Source organism: Tympanuchus pallidicinctus, unplaced genomic scaffold, assembly GCF_026119805.1.
Source record: "Tympanuchus pallidicinctus isolate F22 unplaced genomic scaffold, pur_lepc_1.0 scaffold34, whole genome shotgun sequence".
NCBI classification, from domain to species: Eukaryota; Metazoa; Chordata; class Aves; order Galliformes; family Phasianidae; genus Tympanuchus; species Tympanuchus pallidicinctus.
Window position 1 is genome coordinate 1247995 of NW_026294752.1, and position 20278 is coordinate 1268272.

Genomic DNA, 20278 nt, shown 5'->3' on the forward strand with positions numbered 1-20278 from the left:
ACAGAAACATCAGTTGCAGAGAGGAGCCAGACTGAAAGTTTTGACCAGCTTACAAGTGATCAGTAGGATCCTTCACCTTCTCAGGTTGCAGTTTTCACTTGTCCAGTGATCAAAATGGGAATGTCAAATGAATAATTTAGCTGTCTTTCCTAGAGAAGTGTATAATTTACTCTTGCTTAATAGCCTCTGAGGACCTCAGTGTGGTTTCTAGCTGAAGTACTAAGCCTTTGCAAGAAAGAGATTGTGCTATTCTCACTCATTACGCATATGTGCAAGAATCAGGCAATGCTACACAGGTGCATCTGCTCCAAAGCTGCCAATCCAGCTATCACAGGATCACAGAATGGTTTGGGTTGGAAGGGTCCCCAAAGCCCATCCAATTCCAACCCCCTGCCATGCGCAGCATTGACAACCACTGGCTCAGGCTGTCCAGGACCCCATCCAACCTGGCTTTGAACACCTCCAGGGATGGGGCATCCACAGCTTCTCTGGGCAACCTGTCCCAGTACCTCTCAGTAAGCAATTCCCTCCTTACATCTAATCTACATCTACCCTCTTTTAGTTTAAAGCCATTCCACTTGTCCTGTCACTGTGTGTCAGCTTTTCATTACCAGCCGTATCATCTTCAATTTGAAGGAAGGAAGGAGAGGGGGAAACTCGGCACTTAAAAGCCACAGGCAAAACTGTCTGAGAACTTCCATGGTGTATGCAGACCACTGAACTGTTCCAGCTGTGTGCAACTGCTGGATGATGTAGCATCTGAGCAGAGCACCCAGGAACCTTATACCAACATCCACACAGCCCCAAAATCGCTGTGGTGCAGCCTGTGTGGGGACCCCTCAGCATTCAACATCACACAAGTGCTGTGGGTTGAGATGAGCGGGGTCATGGGGGTGGGGTAGATTTGAATGGAACAACACCCTCAAAATGCATTTGTGTGGTTAGAACAGTGCCTTGGTGACAACGCAGATTAATTTCAGCCAGTTCACTTCATCTGGGCAATGGAGAAAGATATGCTGGAAGGAGAGGAAGAGCGAGCCAGCGAGGGCAATGGAGCAAGAACTCTTCTTGCTGGAATAGATATTAAATTTCAAGTCTCGAGAGGGAGGTGTGAAAACAAAGAAAACATATTATAAGCAGTCACAAAGGGTATGCCCTGGTAGTAAATCATCCCTAAATGACACATGTACGAGTAGGGGGATCCCACACTCGTGCCCTGCAGCAGGTTGGTATCCCTTCTGGCCAGCTCCAGGGTGGGTGGCAGCCCCAGCCCTGCCAGCACTGCCTGTCTGGCCGTGCACAGCTGCGTTTTCTCAAGACTTGCGTGGTTCTTGAGAACCGGAAAAAGTCCTTTTGAGCCCTGGGCCGATGCACTGTACCATCTTTTGTGCAGCTGTAATTTTGACAGGGAGAGCCAATTTGAACTTCTGTAATCCTCAGCCCCAGACACCTCCAACGCCTGAGACTGTGTGTGTTTTTTTTTCCAAAGATTTTTCAGCTGTGCTCTTGAGAAAGTCACTCTGTCCAAAGGAAAGGGGGGGGGGGGGGGGAGGGAAGGGTGGGGGAAGAAAAAAACATCTGTCTGACTTTGTCCAGGAGATTGTTTCTATAGCTGTTACATTTTGAAAAGGAAAAAAAAAAAAAAAAAAGTTATTTTTCCAAGCCTGTCTACCCATACTTTTTTTTTTTTTTTTTTTTTTTTTTGTATCCTTTGCTGTGATGGACATCATTTCCTGCCCCTCCTTTCTTTTAACCACTGTTGACCAAAAGAAAAAAAAAAAAAAAAAAAAAAGACGACAATGGGAAAAATAAACCTAAGAAAATGATTGAAATTTGACTTAGAATTGCACAATGATCTTAAATTTTCCCAAGACTTATATTTTGGGAGGGAGCTGTTTTATGAATGGATGTAAGGCTGACACATGAAACGCGTGGGATCTGTCTGAGTGCCTTGTCTGGGTCAGCTGTGACATCTGGCTCTTATGAATCTGGCGTGTTGTGACTCACTAATACACAAATAGTAATCCTTGATACTATTCACTTCGCGGGTGCTGTCACAAACAACGTCAGACGCCAGAGAGCAGCCCTCATTTGGCTGCTGTCGGGGTTCAGCACTGGGTGGAGGCTCAGGGGTTTGCTCTACCCCCAGCTGTGCCACTGCTGGCACCAGGCTGATTGCAGCTCCTTGTCCTGAGGGTTTTCCATCGTGTTTGCTGCAGGGAGACCGTGCCGGTTCATGGGTGGTGAGATGCTTCCACTGAATGAGATGGAGCTCCTGTTTGGTGCTCATTCTCCCCAGAGCTTGGCAACTGGCTTTTCAAAGTTGCTGCATAATGAATTCATCATTTCTTTCATTTTCAAAATCTGCTGTCCTGAGTGAGGCCGCAAGTATACTATCTGCATACAGATTGATGACTGCAATGAAGGAAGGAGATAGCATGCTGAAGGACCATGCTGACCTTCGGTCATTCTGGGTGTCAGGAATTCAGGTGCAAGCTCACTGTTTAGGCAGCACAAGATAATTTCATCCCCAGTTGCAGAAAACTCTGGATCAGCATTACCTGTATTTCTATATAGTGCAGAATTTCAAGAGGTTAGTCTCAGGATCACTAGGGTCATGTCCTCGATTTCTGTACGTGTTATGGGAATGGTATATGTGCTGTAAAGGCTAACATCCTAAATTTTAAGGTATTCTAGTACTACTGCTTGTTCTTGCCAAGCTGTTGTCCTGAATAGCAACCAGAGCTGGTGGAAGACAAGGGACCCTTGCTTGGAGCCCTCTCTGGAGGCTGCAGCACCATCCTTGGGTAGCCTTGAGTAATCCTGGATATGCTGTGGCTCATCCACAGGCTGCATCCCCAGTCACTTCGTGATGATGGCTTAAACGTGTGTAAGAGCAGAGCTCTGTGGTGAGCTCTGAGCCCCTCATAGCTGCCTCTCCTCACTCCTCTCAGCTGCAGGGGAAGGTAAAGGAGTCAGCTGCATTGCAACAGTGGATTATTATTATTTTTTTCCTGTTGTTTTTGTTGTGGCAAGTGAGGATTATTTGAGGATTATGGCTATCTGGGGAAAACTCTCCTCTAAGTCATTTTTTATATGGGAAGGCATAAGCAGTTGATTTTCTGCCTGTGGCTAAAGCTCACACATCATCTTTGTAAAGTTTTAGCATGGATAGCAGGCAGTTGATTTATTGCTGTTTTTGTATCATAGCATTACCTAAAATACCTACTGATAGGTGAAGGTTCCTGTGGCTCAGCTCAGTAATTGTGCCAGGCAGCATGCAAACACATAACAAAATGCAGCACTGAAAAGTTACCATTTCAAATGCTTGAGAAGAGTCTCACACTTCAAGGAGATGAGTGACAAATTTTGAAACAGGAGAAGAAATGTGTTTCAGAAGCTTTTTTGTTGTTGTTGTTTTGTTTCCTTAAATTTCCCCACACATGAACAAAATCAATTCAGAAGAGCCAAGAAACCTGTAATGGATGAAATGTTTTACACATATGTGATGGAAAACTCTGCTCTGCTAAGTCAAAAAGCAGCTTCTGAAGAACTTAATGTGGCTAGAAAGTCACAGGTGCCTGACCCCTCTGGCCCTGTTACATCACTGCTGCATATGCTTGGACTTCTTTCACCACTTTTTCAAACCTGCCATATGGGGAGATCATATTCTGCAAACCCGAATCTTCCAGAACACTTTGCAAGACCTCGTGCCAGAGAAGATTCCCCACATCTCACCCTTTTATCCTCACACAGGAGCATTAGAGAACCAAACATCTCTCATTTCAACTTCCTCCCAGCCCCACTTTTTTGGCTCGTGGATTATATCTCTTTTTAGCAGCTGTTTTTCAGATGACATTTAAACTAAGCTCACATCCTTGAGGTTGATTTCTAATGTTTCCTTGGGAAAAAAAACCCATGCACACACACCCTCACCCTATGAATCCTCTGTCAGAGCTAAATAACACTGAGTGTGTGGCAATACTTGCTTTTGGGAACTGCTGGCATCCCAAGCTCGCCTTTACAGTGGGTAACAAAGAGTCCACCAGAGAAATATCTAGCTCAAGGGACTAATAATGGGCTATATATAAAGCTTTTGCACCTCTAAGATGCTGGTTCAAATCCAGCTCAGGTCTGTCATGACTGTAAAAGTTTATTACCATCTGATAGCTGTTTGGTGGTCCTCAACTAGCAAGCAGGTGTCCAGCTCATAAAAGGAGCAGAGGAAGAGCACTGTGGTTAATGCACTGGGCTGGAGCCCTGGATTTCTTGGTCCCATTCCCAGCTCTGCCACAGATCGTATAGCCATAGGCAAGACCTCTGTAAATGGTGATAATATCCCTGCACCTCGTGGGAGCACTGTGAGGAGACGTTCATTAATATTACCAAGATACTCAGATGTGCTAGGAGTGAGAAGCTGGGTAGAACTAAACAGCAGGTCCCTTCTAATTGGCTGCACCAGTGAGAGATGAGTGGGGAAAATAAATGGTCTGCAAATGAGCTGTAGGCTCATAAATGACCTGTACTTTCTCAGCGCCTGCATGCATCATCTCTACATGGGAGACAAATCACTGCCCCTGCAAGACTCACCCCCAGATAAACAAATAGGAATCTGATGGTGGATGTTGCATGTGCATTCCTTAAAGGAAGGCAGCATTTGGTACAAATATTTTGAGGTCCCTTGCCAGCAATAGGCAGCATCTGTCAGCCTCCAACCCTGTCAGTTTGGGGCACCTCTGCAAAAGGTAACAGAGTCACCATTTTGTCCACCGCAAGGAGGAAGCTGCTGTGTTACAGCCCCACAGGGCTGCCTGGAGAAGGTGCTGCTCCGTTTTCAGAAACCCAGGCTTTTCCTATCCCCTTGGTTCTGTGTGAGGAGAAGCAGGATAGGCCCCACTTTCAGAAGCCACATTTCTCCTCCACTAGTATTGCTTCTGTATGGTCATGCTGGGTTCTGCTTGCCCAGGCAGATGGGATGGCCAGCATCATGATGGGAGCACCAGCATCAGTGGAAACAGCATCAGGCAGGAGGAGGCCAGCAGCAATTGTGAGTGGAGCCTTCTGACAAGCTGGGGCGCTGTGGATAGCTGTGCAGCCCTCAGAGTCTGCAGCACGTGTATTTCGAAGTTCTAGGCATTTTGTGAGGGTCTTAAATCTCAGATTTTATGTACTTTGTAATGCTCATACTGGCTAATTCCTGAGCACCTGAGTCTTTAGGCCCACAGAATTAATGGTGTCACCTCTGTGTGCAAGAGGTAGGAAGGAGTAAACTAACAGAACAGGGCCTTGAGGTCATTCCATAGCCTCCTATGGTGATTTTGAAGCTTATTCTTATTTATCTTTAACATTTTCCTTAGAATACATCAAATAGTTAGGAAGGCACTTTTTTGTTTCGTTTTGGTTTTTTTTTTTTTTTTTTTTTTTATACATACGCTTTTCTTTTTTTTTTTTTATGGCAACAGAAGCAGAAGAGCAAATGTCGTGGTTTGACATTTGAGAGGAAAGGGGCTAATTATTGTTTCCCTAATTAGCTTTGGTCAAGAGTAAACTTTAAACACAGAGCTGCACTGAGGAGTTCCATTTACATTGGTGCGCAGTTACTGAAGTTGTTCCATTGATTCACTCAGGCCACGTGGGTGAGCGTGAGCCCAACTGCATGAGCAGCCCAGCCTTGCAAGATGAAAATCCTTCTGCTAGGTTTCAGGCAGGCATGTTGGACTACTCCAGTGCTTTTTCTGAACCTCTCATAATCCTTACTCAAGAATATTTGCACACCCTCCAACTGGCACAACAAGGCCCCTGTGAATAATGTATTTTTCAGTGTAACAGCCCTCAGATATTTCAAATGAAACAAGTCGGAAAAAAATGTTACGAAATGGAATAGCAATGAATTTGTATGCTGGCATTGCTACAAAAATTGCATTTAAATATACTGAAAGAAAATCGATTTTCTGTTGAAAAAATAACTGCAGGAATGTTTTGAGACAAACCTTCAGCACCTGAGTTCTTAAGATGCTTTTTAGATGCTGATGGAAGTGTTTTAATTAGTGAGAGATTTTAGCATGGGCAAATACGTTTTCTTTCTCTGAAAATGATTTTGTTTGAAGAGTATTGCCTAGCTCTGGCTGTGAAAGCAGTCCTCTTTCAGCAATACTTAATTGCTCCAGGTTGTGTAGTATAATTTGCATTGGAAACACGGGACAGAAATTCACATATTGATTAACAGTAGAGTATGAAAGAAGCAGCTGATACATTCCTAAAATAAGCAATTCATGGATTAAAGGGGATTGTGATTCAGGCAGTCCCTTTTGATCATTTGGCAAAACTTTGGATCTGAATACCTCATACTCTTGGGAATACAAGCTTGCTGTTCTTATTTGAATATTGTGCTGGCTCAACAATGCTTAGCGTCACTTGCACGACTGAGCAAAATTACTATATGTCATCTTGGATTTCCTGAAGCTTTAAAAATTAATCATGGCTGTAAGTGTTTTCAGGTCTTGAACTTTTAATTTCATTTCCAGTGATCATAGCACTGTGAGTTGAGGGAGGAAGGAGAAAGAAAGAGAACTGAAAAATTATATGTTGAAAATTCTATTAAACAAAAGGAAAGCATCTGGTATAACTGTTGCTAGGAGACACCTGGTGAAAAAATATGTTGAGATGTAGGTAAGTGATGCTAATCTCCTCTTCCAAACTCGGCTTTTCTGTGGTGTAGCTTTGGTTTGGCCCTGCACGAATCTCTGATGTTACACCAGACCTGCACTGCACTTCTCTCCCTTTTGCTGCTCATAAATAATTTTTTCCCTTTCCCAATCGCCGTCATTTTTGTCCCTTTCTGAACTTTGCCATGTGAATTTGGGTCACACTAGGCAGGAGCTAAGAGCACTTTTCCTGCAAAGTGTGAGGTGCTCTGGAAGTAGTGTTTCTGTTCAGACTGTTTTCTAAATATAAATTTAATGTACACGAAGGTTTAAGAATTCCCCTACCCTTCTCCAAAAACGTGATGAAATGAGGATGGGAGTGACAGTACAAGAGAAACAAAAAAAAAAGCACATTTATTCTTGATGGTTTGGACCTTTGCAAAGGATTGTATTTTAGGGGGTTCACTGATACTGTGTTCTTCTTAATGACCTATGTCCATTCCTGGAATAACTTTGTTTATTACTCAATTATTTCTTACATGAAGCCCACAGAGTCCCCGGACATCATCCTGTATTCATGATGGTTGCAGTTTTGTTAAATCCCAACCTTTTCTCTCATCCTCAGCTTTGGTCAAGAAGTCTCATCCATTGCTCCAGCAGTGACTTCAATGCCAGCTGAGAGAGGGCTAATACCATCAGCCCACCATTATGTTATTTATCTTGCTCTATAAAGTTAATAACTTTCCTGGTTCTGTTTTGATCCAAAATATTGAGCATGATCTATGCCAAATATATAGAAAATAAATAAGAATCAGAAGGCCATCCAGAAGACATTACTAGACATAACAAAAAATCATATTTGCTCTCAAACTGGCTGGGGTAATGCAGGAAAACTACCTTTTTAGAACACCATTTCCATTTTTTCTTTCTTTTTCTATCCAAGTGTAGAGGAATAGCAGATACGTAGTTATTTTGTGTTATCTCGTCCACTGGATAAACTGTTTAAATCTGTTTATTCTACAAGACTGATAGACTGACTCTGCTCCTAACCTCTCCTGCCATGGTAAGTATACTAGTGAAAACTGCTAGCATGTGCATGGTCCTGCTGTACACTTGTTGCAAGGTTGACCAAACAGCAATGTTTTCAGTTGTCCCAATTTTTAAAGTGCTAATTTTTGGATTCACGGGATAATAGAAACAACCTGGGAAAAAAAAGGAAAAAAAAAAAAAGAAAAAAAAAAAAAGGAAAATATAACACTTGTTAAAGGGAAGAAAAGCTTGAAAACCTAAAACTTCATCATTAAAGGTGTATAAGTTGAAAAGTCATGCTCAGTTTTTGGTAGAGCTTAGCTAGGCTTTCCCCCACGTGCACATTCCAGCAAGACTGATTGCTTTTCATATGCAGCCATGTTGTTTTCAAAGATAGACAAAATCCAAAAATAATACAGCACATATGTGGACTGCTCCGAAAGCAATGCCTCCTATTTGTTTCCATGGACACTACAAAAGACACAGGGAATACAATAGCACTGTTTGATAGAGCGTATTCTCAGCCACAAAACACTGTTTTTCAACACAGTCACCATCACTGGCTATATAATTTTATCAGCCATGAACAGGAACCTGAAACCCACAGTCGCAAAAGTCTGCACTAGCATGGTTGACCACTGCCACTGTTGCTGCTACTGAAACACACCTCACTGTGAATTATCTGTTGTTTGGTGTCTGTAAACCAAATTTCACCTCTTTGCTCATATGCACATCCATGTCAGAATGCAATATAGTCAGACTTGCTCCTCTGCTGCCATCTGTCACATGGCAACAAAATGTAATATAGTATTGGCAGTTAAGGTTCAGCCTGTACTGCCATACTACCAACATCTGCCTCTGATGTCATGGGCCAACATAATAAAACAGGACACATTACTTCCAGAGCAGCCCTCACATACATATTTCTGATGTGATGTGGAACATGTGTTAACAAATAGGACTGGAACAAAGAGGTGGTACCAGGGAGGCAGAGTGTCTTCCCCATCTAGCCTATCTGCAAGCTTTCTCTCCCCAGTACCACAGCCTAAGGTGCAGAGCCACCAGGATTTATCTGCATCATGCCCCCCATGTCTTAAATCACAAAAGAGAATGCTAGAGAGTGACAATACATCTGTGGTTCTGAGGAATCAGGGTGGCTGGTGTGTGGAAGATTTTAATGCATTTTCACCACTCCCCAGTTATTGGCTTGCCCGAGGGAGGGGATGTCAGAGAGACGTAGACAGGCTTAAGCAGTGGGCCCAGGTGAACATCATCAGATTCAACAAATCCAAGGTTTGCAGCTGGGCTGTGGCAATGCCCACTATCTAACACTAGCTGGGGTACAAAAGGATAGAGTACAGCACTGCCAAAAAGGACTTGGGGGTACTGGGGGATGGGAAGATGGACACAAGCCAGCAATATGCCATTGCAGCCTAGAAGCCAACCACATCTTGGGTTTCATCAAAAAGAATGTGGTTAGCAGGTGGAGGGAAGTAATTCTGCTCCTCTACTCTGCACTTATGGGACCTCACCTGGAGTACTGCAAATAGATGTGGAGTCCTCAGTACAAGAGAGATGTGGACTCGTTGGAACAAGTCCAGAGGAGGGCCACAAAGATGATCCAATGGATGGAACATCTTCCCTACAAGGACAGGCTGAGAGAGCTGGGGCTGTTGAGCCTGGAGAAGAGGCTTCAGAGAGACCTGATAGCATCCTTTCAATATCTACAAGAAAGAAGGAGTTGGACTGTTTAGCAGGGTCTGTTGTGACAGGGGGACAAAGGGAAATGTTTTCAAACTAAGTGGGGAGATTCAGATTGAATATAAGGAAGAAGATTTTTACGATGATGGTGATGAGGCACTGGAACAGACTGTCCAGAGAGGTGATGGAAGCCCTTGGAGACACTCAATGTCATGTCCGACCAGGCTCTAAGCAATCTGATCTAGCTGTAGATGCACATGTTCATTGCAGGGAAGTTGAAATAGGTGTCTTTTAGAGGTCCCTTCCAACTCAAACAATGAGTTCTATGATTCTATAACCAATGTTGGGAAGGTTTTTCTCCTCAGAGGGATATAACAGATGACCTCGTTCCATACTGGTCAAAATAATAATTTCTTGTTGAAAAGAAGGTATATATTAGGAAAGTTTCACGATTTTGATGCATGAGGTTGACATTAGCACTTCTCTCATTCTCAGATTTAATGAGTTAAAGCACGAGACAATTGCACATGATAATGATTGATATTAATTTGTGTACATTGGGAACATCAATTCATTAAGGTTTTGGTGGATGCTTGATTTTATAAGATGGGTAGAAAAATACAGAGCAAAAATTTCAATGTGTGATATTAATTGGAATGAATATGTAAGAATTAAAATATAGAAGCCATTAAGTTATTTTGTCTGTAATGTCTCGGTGACTTAATGCAGACCACAAAAATGCCTTTTTGGTTTGCCAAAGACTTGTGAGAAATCTTTCAACTTGAGCAGGAATACTGATTTCAACAGAGAAATTTCTGAAGATGGTTTTAAGGTTTTGATATAGGAAATCAGACCAGCTGATCACACTGGTAAGTTCTGATCTGAAAATGCACAAACTTTCAAGAAATCACAGAAAAAGATCACACTTAGAGAAGAAAAGAAATCTGACTAGCATGTTTCTGGCTGATTGTGTTAAGAGATACCTGCAGCATTTCCATAACAACATCGTTTGGATAAAACAAATGTCAGTATACTCTCTGTGCAAGCATTTTAAGTTGTTAAAATGGCCTAATTGGGAAAACTCTTAACTTTTACATGGCAAAAAGTGTTCCAAAACTGAGATACATTCAGGATTCAGAAATTGTACATTAAAGTTCATGTTATTCTCCTTTTGTAAAGTACTATCTCTTAATCTCCTTACAAAGTTCTTTTGCCAGAGTTAGTGGAGCAGAAATTAAAGCACTGGGGGTGACCTACACCTGGTGTGCCTTTGCCACCTTTAGGGGAGAACTTGCAGACATTATATGGCCTTTTTCCCATGGCCTCTGTTTTGCTTTATTAATTTTGGATGAAAATTATTCCAGGCCAGGGATGCCTTCCTGGGCATAATCTCAGTGGACTGTAATCTCAGCTGAGCCTTGTAGGTGCTCAAAAGATTCTGAGATTTTTGAGGGCAGACAGGACTATTAGATGGTCTAATCTGACAGTATATTCACACTGGCCATGGGATTTTGGAATGCCTTCAGGAAATAAACTCTTGGATAAAGAGCAGCTGGCTCAAGTTGAACGCAGGCAAGACCAAAGCAACACTAGTCAGAAAGGGGGAATGCTTTGAAGAATCGGCCAAGGCACTGTCTCCACCTTCCACTCATTGAAGACATATGGCCTCCATTTATCAAAGTTGTGCAAACCCTCAGGGTCATGCCTGGCTTCGATGGCCAGGTAGCACTGCTTTCTAAAGATCCCAAAGCTAGCTAGCTAGGAAACGTTCCCTCCTTCCTCCCAGGCTGCGATAACCCGAGAACAGAGGTACACAACAAAGCTTCCACTTAGGTTTCTTGGAGCTCATTTGTTCTGAATGAATTTTGTCTGAGCATAAAAAGGGCAATTAGACCAGCTTAATGCAGCTGCCCAGTGGTGTGTTAAATGCCTCTAGATGTTGCTACCTTATTTTTCTCTGTTGTAAGCCACCCTGGACCCAGCAGTTTGAGTTCTCTCAGGGTGCTTGCTGAACTTCTGATGTCACTTTCAGTACTGAGAGTGGTTAGTGAATCAGCAGCAGCTAATCAAATCCAAATTTTTATGTATGAACCATCATGACAATAGCACTTCTACTGGCTGGAGCATAACACATCGCCCAGAAGAAAGAATGTGAGAACCGGATACGAGACTTTCTTAATCAGAGAATGTGAAATTGTCTTGCAGAGCAGATCAGATAAACCCTCAGCCTGTCTGATCTTCAGGAAAAAGGCTGTCTTTTTTTCCATCTGCCATACTCAACGGTTCAAGCAGTGTTTTATTCCTTTATTCTGCACTGAGGCTTTCTTTCAACTTTCCTTAAGTTTTTAAAACAGAAATTATTTTTAATTGAAAACCATGAACAATCAGAACAGCAGTTTCCAGTAGCTTGAAACCTTCATCTCTCAAATAATAAATAAAAAATTAGCAAGGAATTATAAAAAGTTTGATATTAAAATCTATCATACGTATTTTGCAATGTAGAAGGGGGGAAATTCCCCTTGTGAAATATCTTGTGAAATAGAACAGCAATTCTGAAAACACATAGAGAAGGTAGAAGATTTGGAATTATTTCGTCCCCTAAGGGGAATCTGTTTTCTTTCAATTTTAGGCATATGTGGTGAATTTAAATGAATTACATTGCATTATATTTAAAGGAAGAATGTGATATGTTATAATCAAGATTGGCCAGATTAGACTAGAAATTTATGGCTTTTTTTTTAATATGCACATTTCTTCTGTGAGATGGAATCATCCCTCACCTATTCTGCTTGTTATTTCTACATTTCCTAAAAGGTCTGTTAATGGAAATGGGGAGTAAGCTGAGTGCGAGAAGAGAGAATTCAGGATTCTTCATGTATCTTCAGTGTGTCATGTTGAAAAACCTGAAAGCGTTAAGTTTGAAATATGAATCTGGATTTCCAAAGTTAATTGGAGACCTGGCATTTTTGAAGCCTTTCAGAATTTAGCACCGCATTTACTGACCTCAAGCTAAACTGCTCCAAAGCAAATACAAAATAGGTGCAAGCTCTCCCCTCCTGTTTTCTGCATATATACCAAGGTATAAATTTCCATGCCGCACTCTTCCTCCAAAGCTACCTTTACTTACTTACTTGATGAAAGAAAACTATGCAGGTTTTAGAACTGAAAAACACGGCTGGATTGGAGCTGAAGAACAATAATTCTTCTTCCCAATAGTGTCCCCAGTGGTAAATGATACATGAAATTAGATTTATTCTTCAGCTATGGTAACGTCAGTGGAAAGGCAAAACAGCAGTGTATGAAAGCCAACTTTCCTCTCTATAACAGTTGTTCTATTGGACGAATTCCCCAAAGATGCCATGAGTAAGAAGGAAACCTCAGGACAGAGAAGAGTAATCTTTTTTCTTTCCTTATCCAGCTCTTGAGCTGTGATAAGCAACTCTTCTCTGGAGTGCAAGAATAAATGTATTCTTAAAATAATGATATTAAGACTGTAAAATACGGGATCTCCATTGATATGTTTGTTTTTCATTTGTTTGTTTCCAGTTGCTTTTAAGGATGTGGAAAATGCCTGTCTTCTGGACACAGGGTCAGCAGGGGGTGCCCTGCTTCTTCAGAACTTGGTTGAGGATTTCCTGCCCTAGAGATTCGGGAAGGGTATGTACCTATGGGAAGGTACCTCCCCAGTGACTTGTACTTGTGGGAGAGAATTTATCACCGTAGGCCACATCAGTGGCATTTTACAGAGATTTTATTTGATCCTTCTCTGTCTAAGGAAGATTCTAAGCTAAGAAAGTGACTCAGGATTGAATACTCTGTTGCTTGTATCTGACTAATACCAGTATGCAAGAGAGAGGAGGTGCTGAGAAAGATATCAGTGAAATGAAGTTATAGGGTAGGAGCAGATTCCTAGCTTTGCTTCCACTACCAAAGATGGAGATGGCAGCAAAAGAAGAGGATTTTTGTGTTACATGGGAGGAGAATCCAAACTCATCACCACATCACTGTGGGACAGAGCTCCACACCACAGGTGGGAGGTGTGAAGCCAAGACTGGGACATGCTGCACTTCATCAGAGGAAATCTTCTCTTATGGAGAGCACAGGATAGAAGTCACCATCAAGAACTGTCCACTACACAGGCTAGCAATTATTCACGAGCATAGCATCATTCAGAGGAAAATAGCAAAACACATTTAGAAAATGATTGATCTTGATTTGCAGATGACCAGGATGGAGAGCTACAACTTTCTTATACTTTTTTGTAGATCCTCAAAATCTTTGGGCAAAACCTTTCTGTAAAACTCAGTTTTCTGGTAACAGACTAACATGACATGATTCTTAGGGTATCAATCTGTAAGTAGTCTGGTGATGGTCCATCCATTGCCTTCATATATTGTCTGGTGACTATGAGAGAAATGTGATATATAGATAGGGCTCTGCATATGCTCCGTGTGCCCCCAGCATTGCAATAGTACAGGTAGTGGCATAAAAGAGATGTGTGAAAAGTTCAGGGTTTTTGAGATTAATTTGAATTTTTGAAGTAGTGTAAAGTCACTGCAATAAGGAAAAGCTCTAGCCCACTAAACCAGCCTCACAGATTCAATGTCATACACTTGATTTCAGACAGAGGCATCCAGGGGTGCTCCTGCATGTTGTAGGTTGCAGCCTTGCTGCAGTGTGAAGTAATGGGGCAGGAAGATTGGATGTGGAGAAAGAAACAGAGAAAGGAAATTACCATGCAGAACATCACAGAATCACACAGAATCACCCGGGTTGGAAGGGACCTCAAGGATCATGTAGTTCCAACCCCCATAAAGGGGGATCATGTAGTTCCAACCCCAACATAAAGGCCCCCAGAGTGTGGAATTTGGCTCATGATGACTCAGCCTTTATACCAAGGGATTCAGAAGTTTCTATTCTTCCTGAAATAGTTACAAATATGAATGGACATTTGACAAAATAAACTGTTACTTGCTCTCTTAATGAACGCTTGCAGACAAGTTTTGCCATAATGGAAAATCCATATTTTGGAACATAGTGTGCTTCTTCATTATTTTTTGGTGTTGTCTTTTTTATGGATTGCTACATGGCTACTTTCAAGTAGTCCTTGATCTATTTCAAGTTTTACAAGAGTGAAAGAAAAATCCTACAAAACACATTGGCTCTTTAAATTAAAATGCTTATAATAAGCTCCTATGGTGCCACCGAGATCAGGAAGTAGCTGATCATAGAAGGAACCTGAAATAAATCTGGTTAGAGAAAAAGAGGGAGGATGTTACCTCTGGACTGGAGTAATTGACACCTGAACCATATAGGAAGATTTTTGTTCTGCTCCAGAGAAGAATATTAGGAAGACAAAATCATCATAGGAGAGGAACTCAGTGAAACCCTTTGTGCAGCAGACGAGTAAAGTTTTGTGGTGAAAATGGAGAGACAGTTTTGCTGAACTATTGTTGCCTGCAATAATGCCATTTGGCATGTTCTCCTGCTTAAGATATGGAGTGTACTACGAGAAGGAGGAAAAGCTTGGTGAACTTAACAAATTCCCTTTTTCAAGAGACTGAGCAGCCTATGACCTGGCAGCGTGCCACAGCATGACGCAGGGCTTTGTGGAAATCAAGTTGCAATGGTGAACAACTCGAAATAGAGTGCTGAGCTGTCAGATAAGTCACAGTTGGTGAATGTTAACTTCTATTTGTTATGTTCTGAAGACAAATACCATGCCCACGTACCAGACAGGGCAGGGTTAGACTGCGGGGGTGAAGAAGGGAGGAAGGCAGACCAGAGGAAGGAAGATATCCTTTGTAAATAAATAGAAACACCAGTCTTCCTAGTTTGCTTATGCTGCCTTGCTCATGACACTGCTCTACCAGCAGCTGGTGGGGCAGGCCAGTGGAAGTCCATTTATGTCCTCACATCTGCCATTGGATGCACACTGATGAGACATTTTAATGTAAATATTAAAGAAACTTTGAGTTGTAGTCGACTCCACGTGGAAGCCCACTAAAAACTGTTTGACCCTCTCCTCTTACATGTTCTTTGCAGAAACTGCATGAATATTTAGCTCTGTAAGCTATAACATTTGCCCATTATTATTTTGTTGGGTTTAATGTTCACATTGCAGGGGTGCATAGTGTTTACAGCCAGAACACTTTTTAGTGATTAGCATACATAATTACAGACAGGAGCTTGTGGAATTATAATTTAGGGTTCCTAAATTATAATCTATAGTTAAGTGTTCTAGAAATGAGGTGGTGGTGACATGATCTAAATAAATGAGTATTCGCGGGCTTTACACATTATTTAGTACAGCTTGTTGGAATAACTTTATCTACACTTTCAATGGAAATTAATGGTAATTGTTAGTGAGAATGGTGCTCCTCCACGTCCAGGCATAAAAGAACAAAGACAATTTTTTTTTTTTTTAAAGGATGAAGAGGTATCTAAAAGTATAATTAAAATATATCTTTGTGTATAAATATAAACTTTTCTAGGAAAATGTTTGTGTTTTCCTACTTTTGCTTTTGTGACTGGCTGTGATAATGAAAATAGAGGAAAAAGAACAAGCCAAATCTTTTTTTAATCTTAGAGCTTTTACCTAGCAGCAAGGCTTATATTCCAAATAGATGCATAATTAAGGCAACATCAGGCTATTTTATAGATGCACTGTTATAGAAATAATGGAGAAAGAAAGCTTATTTCTAGGCATTGGCTGGTGTAGTCTGTTACAAGCAGTAGCATACTGTAAGCTCTCTGATGCTGTTCCAAAAGGTCCTAATACACCGTGGTAGGAACAATGGATACAATTGGGCCAACTGTATTACAACTCCTTTCTCGTGCCTCTGGCAAGTAACAGGATTTTCTAGGACTCGAATCTGGTTCAGAGCCATCGCACTCCCAGCCAACTTTCTCAGAGGCTTCAGCGCGAGTTGAAGGCACCTGGCTTTGGAGTTTAGTGTGACACAGAGGAGGGTCCCCTGCAACTCTGTCAGTGAGACGAGACTCACTGTGCCCACATGAGGGAATCTTCCTGCATTTTCTGCAAGTCAGGTAGCCTCATATTTTATGACTCTATTCCATAACGTACTTTGAGCTGTTTTGCAAGACAGGTAAATTCATTAGCAAGCAAAGAGTGTAATACCCTCCCTACCATAGACAGCAGTTGTCTGTCTTACTGCTTCAATGAGTGAGTTATGTGTTTTCCCTTCAGGACTCGTATATAGTGATGCCCATGAAAGCTATCTTGGGGATATGGATGCTACGCAGTGTGTGTTTATCCTGCCTTTCTCATTCACACTGAATTGCCACTGACTGGTGTCACCTCCAAGGAAATGCAAACACCATCCTTCAGGCTTTGAACAGAATTGGCTCTACACTTCCAAAAGCAGAATGTTTTGTGTGAGGTCCATTGTGGGTCTTTGGGCTTGTCTGACTAGGTGAGTGCTGTGCCCAACATTTCAGGAGTAAAAACAGCCTTTTCATCCTGAGTAGCACCTTGTTTTCCCCAGCACAGTCAGTAATACCTCCATGCTCAGCTCTCACTGTTGGCCTACCAAACAAAGATGGCACCAACAAGATCTTTTTCTTCTTCCCCTGTTCCTACCATTAGTTGTGCTAGCAGAGGATATGTTTCATCACAGTGGTGCTAATAAGGTCACGTAGAATAGTCGTGGTAGCTAATTCCCTGTTGATACGGACCAGGGAATCATAACCTTCAGCACCTCTTTTTTAGCCTGTCGGCAGATTTGCTCAGGCTTGTTACATTGATTATATATGATCATGTTTTCAAGGTTTTGTCTTTAATTAGCAAAGGCTTGAAAATCACCTGATTTTGGTGTGTGTTTGCTCACTTCTTTGTTTTCCTTTTTTTTTATAACTGATATCTTCATATGGCTTTGAGTGTGGTAGCTAAAGGCACAGACATGGGATTTTTCAGTCTCACCCTTATTTTATGCACGATGCCACACAGTAATTGCCTACAGCCCATGTTTTCATTTTGTAGCTGAGTTTGCAACACACAGTACAGATTCACAAAGACTGACTTTGAAGTACTAAAGGGTGTTGAGATGGTATAATGCTTGCTAGATGTATCAAACGTGCTCCATTTACCACTATTCTGTCATCCTCTTTTATGCCAGTTTACAGTTCACTCTGTTAATGAATGAATTGCTTGGACATGGTCTACAGCCTCCTGAGCAATTATTTTAGCCTCTTCCATTGCAGTTGCAATTTGGCTAGAAATAAATATAGCTTTCTGTTAAGTTAGTTCTGGTTCAAGCATTAATTGCTCACATAACCGCAGTAAGGCTGTTCCTTGCACTGGCTCTACACACATATCCCCGTGCCAGTATATATTAACTTCCTGTAAATAAGCATGATTAGCACAGGGTTCCTTCACTTTCTGAAAATGATGGAATACGTCAGGGAGTTCTCCTTCATATCCAGTTGTAATAACAAGCTGAAAGCAGTAGCAAAAGTCAACAGCATGAGGATTACTCAAAAGCCAGACTACAGTGGACATTAGTAAAGAGACTGGCTTGGTTGTTTGTTCTCGTCTGTAGCAAGAATATATTTCTGGGATATTAAAAAAAATTAACAACAAAGCAACAAACTTGAGCAGGTTTAGAATCCTATTGTGATAAGGACAGCAGAAACCAACATGAGACCCTACATCAAAATGCAAGGCACTGAAAAAGGCAAGAAAATTAAATGATCAAGCAGGGTACTGAAAATAAGATGAAGAAACAAAAGCTATATGAGGTTTTAGCATAGATTAGTCATGTGCACAAATTACAGGAGTCAGATGGGGTAATTTCTGTAATTCCTCTGCTCTTAGTTTGCTCAGTCAGAGGAAGATCACTGAAACAAGTGTTACGGGGGAGAGGCAGCATGTGTGTTTGATGCAGATATTGGCAGAGACTAGGAATACAATACACGCTGTTTTACCCTACGATCTTGTATCTATCAGCAAAGGTTTTATCCCAGAATGTCAAATAAGCTAGCCATGGTGTCATCTCACAAACATCTAAGGTAACCTAACATGGTGGGAGGGAACTGCGGACCTTCTGCAAGGGTTGACTAGAAACAATGAGCCATGTAAGAAGGACTTTGGAAAAACTGCAGTAGTGAGTCTCAATTAGCTGGTGCATTTCAAAAAGGCATCCAGAAATCTGGGTGGTTATCTAAGCTAAACTGAACCTTTTAAGGTTAACCCATCATTAATAAGTTCATTCCCAGGATTAATGGCCATGCAGTACAGTATGTGCGTGTTTAGTGAAGCCACAAATAAATTATGAAGGTTAATAAGTGTTTCTCTGAATAAGGAGAATTATTCCTCAGGGAACCACAAAATATGCTATTAAGGCCCTAACAAAATAGGCGGCCTCTACCATTTTGAAATTGTGGCTTGTTTTGTTAAATAAGGCAGTAATTGTTTTTGTTTTAATAGTGTGACTGGCCAGGTATTCCTGTTTGAGCACTTTCTCTGTTTCTCAGGGTGAGAAGGTCAGATCCAGCCCTTTAAAATTTGATTTGGAAAATAGAACCTAGGTGGGGGGGAGCGTCAAACAGAATGTCGTTATGTATGGAGTCACAGTTCTATGGAAACACTCTCTAGCCAGATACTGAGTGTGCAAGCAAGCAACAGTCTTCACCAGGTTGCCAGACCACTCTGGCCTTCAAAAATACATGAATGCACAAATAAACTAATGTTATGGATTTGCCACTGAAATGGAAGGGGGTGACCTTTCTATGCTCACTATCTAGTTCCACTGTAGGTGCTCTCATTTGAAATACCAAAGACAATATTGCAGTGTATCATCATTTTACCATCATTTCTGGACTGTATTAACTGACTGACAATATCACTGGGAGGACAGCATGTATTTGATTAGAACTGTGGAACAGAGAGGAAAAGGTGATCAGAGAGAAACAGTGACAAGAGAAATAAGTACGCATTGAGAGTGGAAAGAATATAAGAATAACAAGAAATCAGCAAAAATGCTATTGACAGTTTTTGGTACATCAGGGAGACCATTGAGATCATCCTTCAGAATACATATATGTACTATGAATATATGAAGAGCAGATTCATTCTGGTCATGCCAGCTTGAGTTCTGTGCTCTCACAGGAAGGTTTAGTTTCCCTGGCTGCAACTGGAAACGTTTCCTTCAACGACTCGTTGTCTCTTCTCCAGTGAACACTTCTGAAGCAAAATTAAATGACCATTGATTTTTCAGAGATCCACAAATCAACATTGCTGTAAATACTATTCTCTTTTGATTCTGGCTGCAGCTGTACAGTAAAGAGGAACTAGGCAGAGCTTCTGCTCTGCAATTTCATATGGCACAAAACTTTTATGACTCTGTAATCACTTAGAACATGACCAAAAAGAAAGAAAGAAAGAAGGAAAGAAAGAAAGAAAAGAAAAAAGAAAGAAAGGGAAAAGAAAGAGAGAAAGGAAAAGGAAAGAGAGAAAGGGAAAAGAGGCGAAGAATGAAAAACCCTACCCACCAACCTTGAGTTTGTATAATGAATTTCAGATGAGCTGGTCCAAAAATGGATTCTGCGGTCATCATGCAGATGACAACACTTTCAAGAGGTAATGACACTTTGTTGCCATAATTTTTCCTTAGGGTTAAGATAGAAAATAAATGCTTCATCCCAGATGCCACGGCATGATAAGTGTTGGTATGCATTCACTGATAGAAGTAGCTCCTGACATTAGATAATTTGGTCCTGAAAATGGGTGAAAGGAGGTGGCTTCAGCTGGACTCTGCTGTTTCTGGTTCTAAAGCTATTAAAAAACCTCAAGGCATGAAAATGAAGGCAGGATGACCTCAGCCCAATTCAAATGCTGTACATGAGTGTTCTGTGGGCAGAATTTAAATGTCTATCTTGATCTG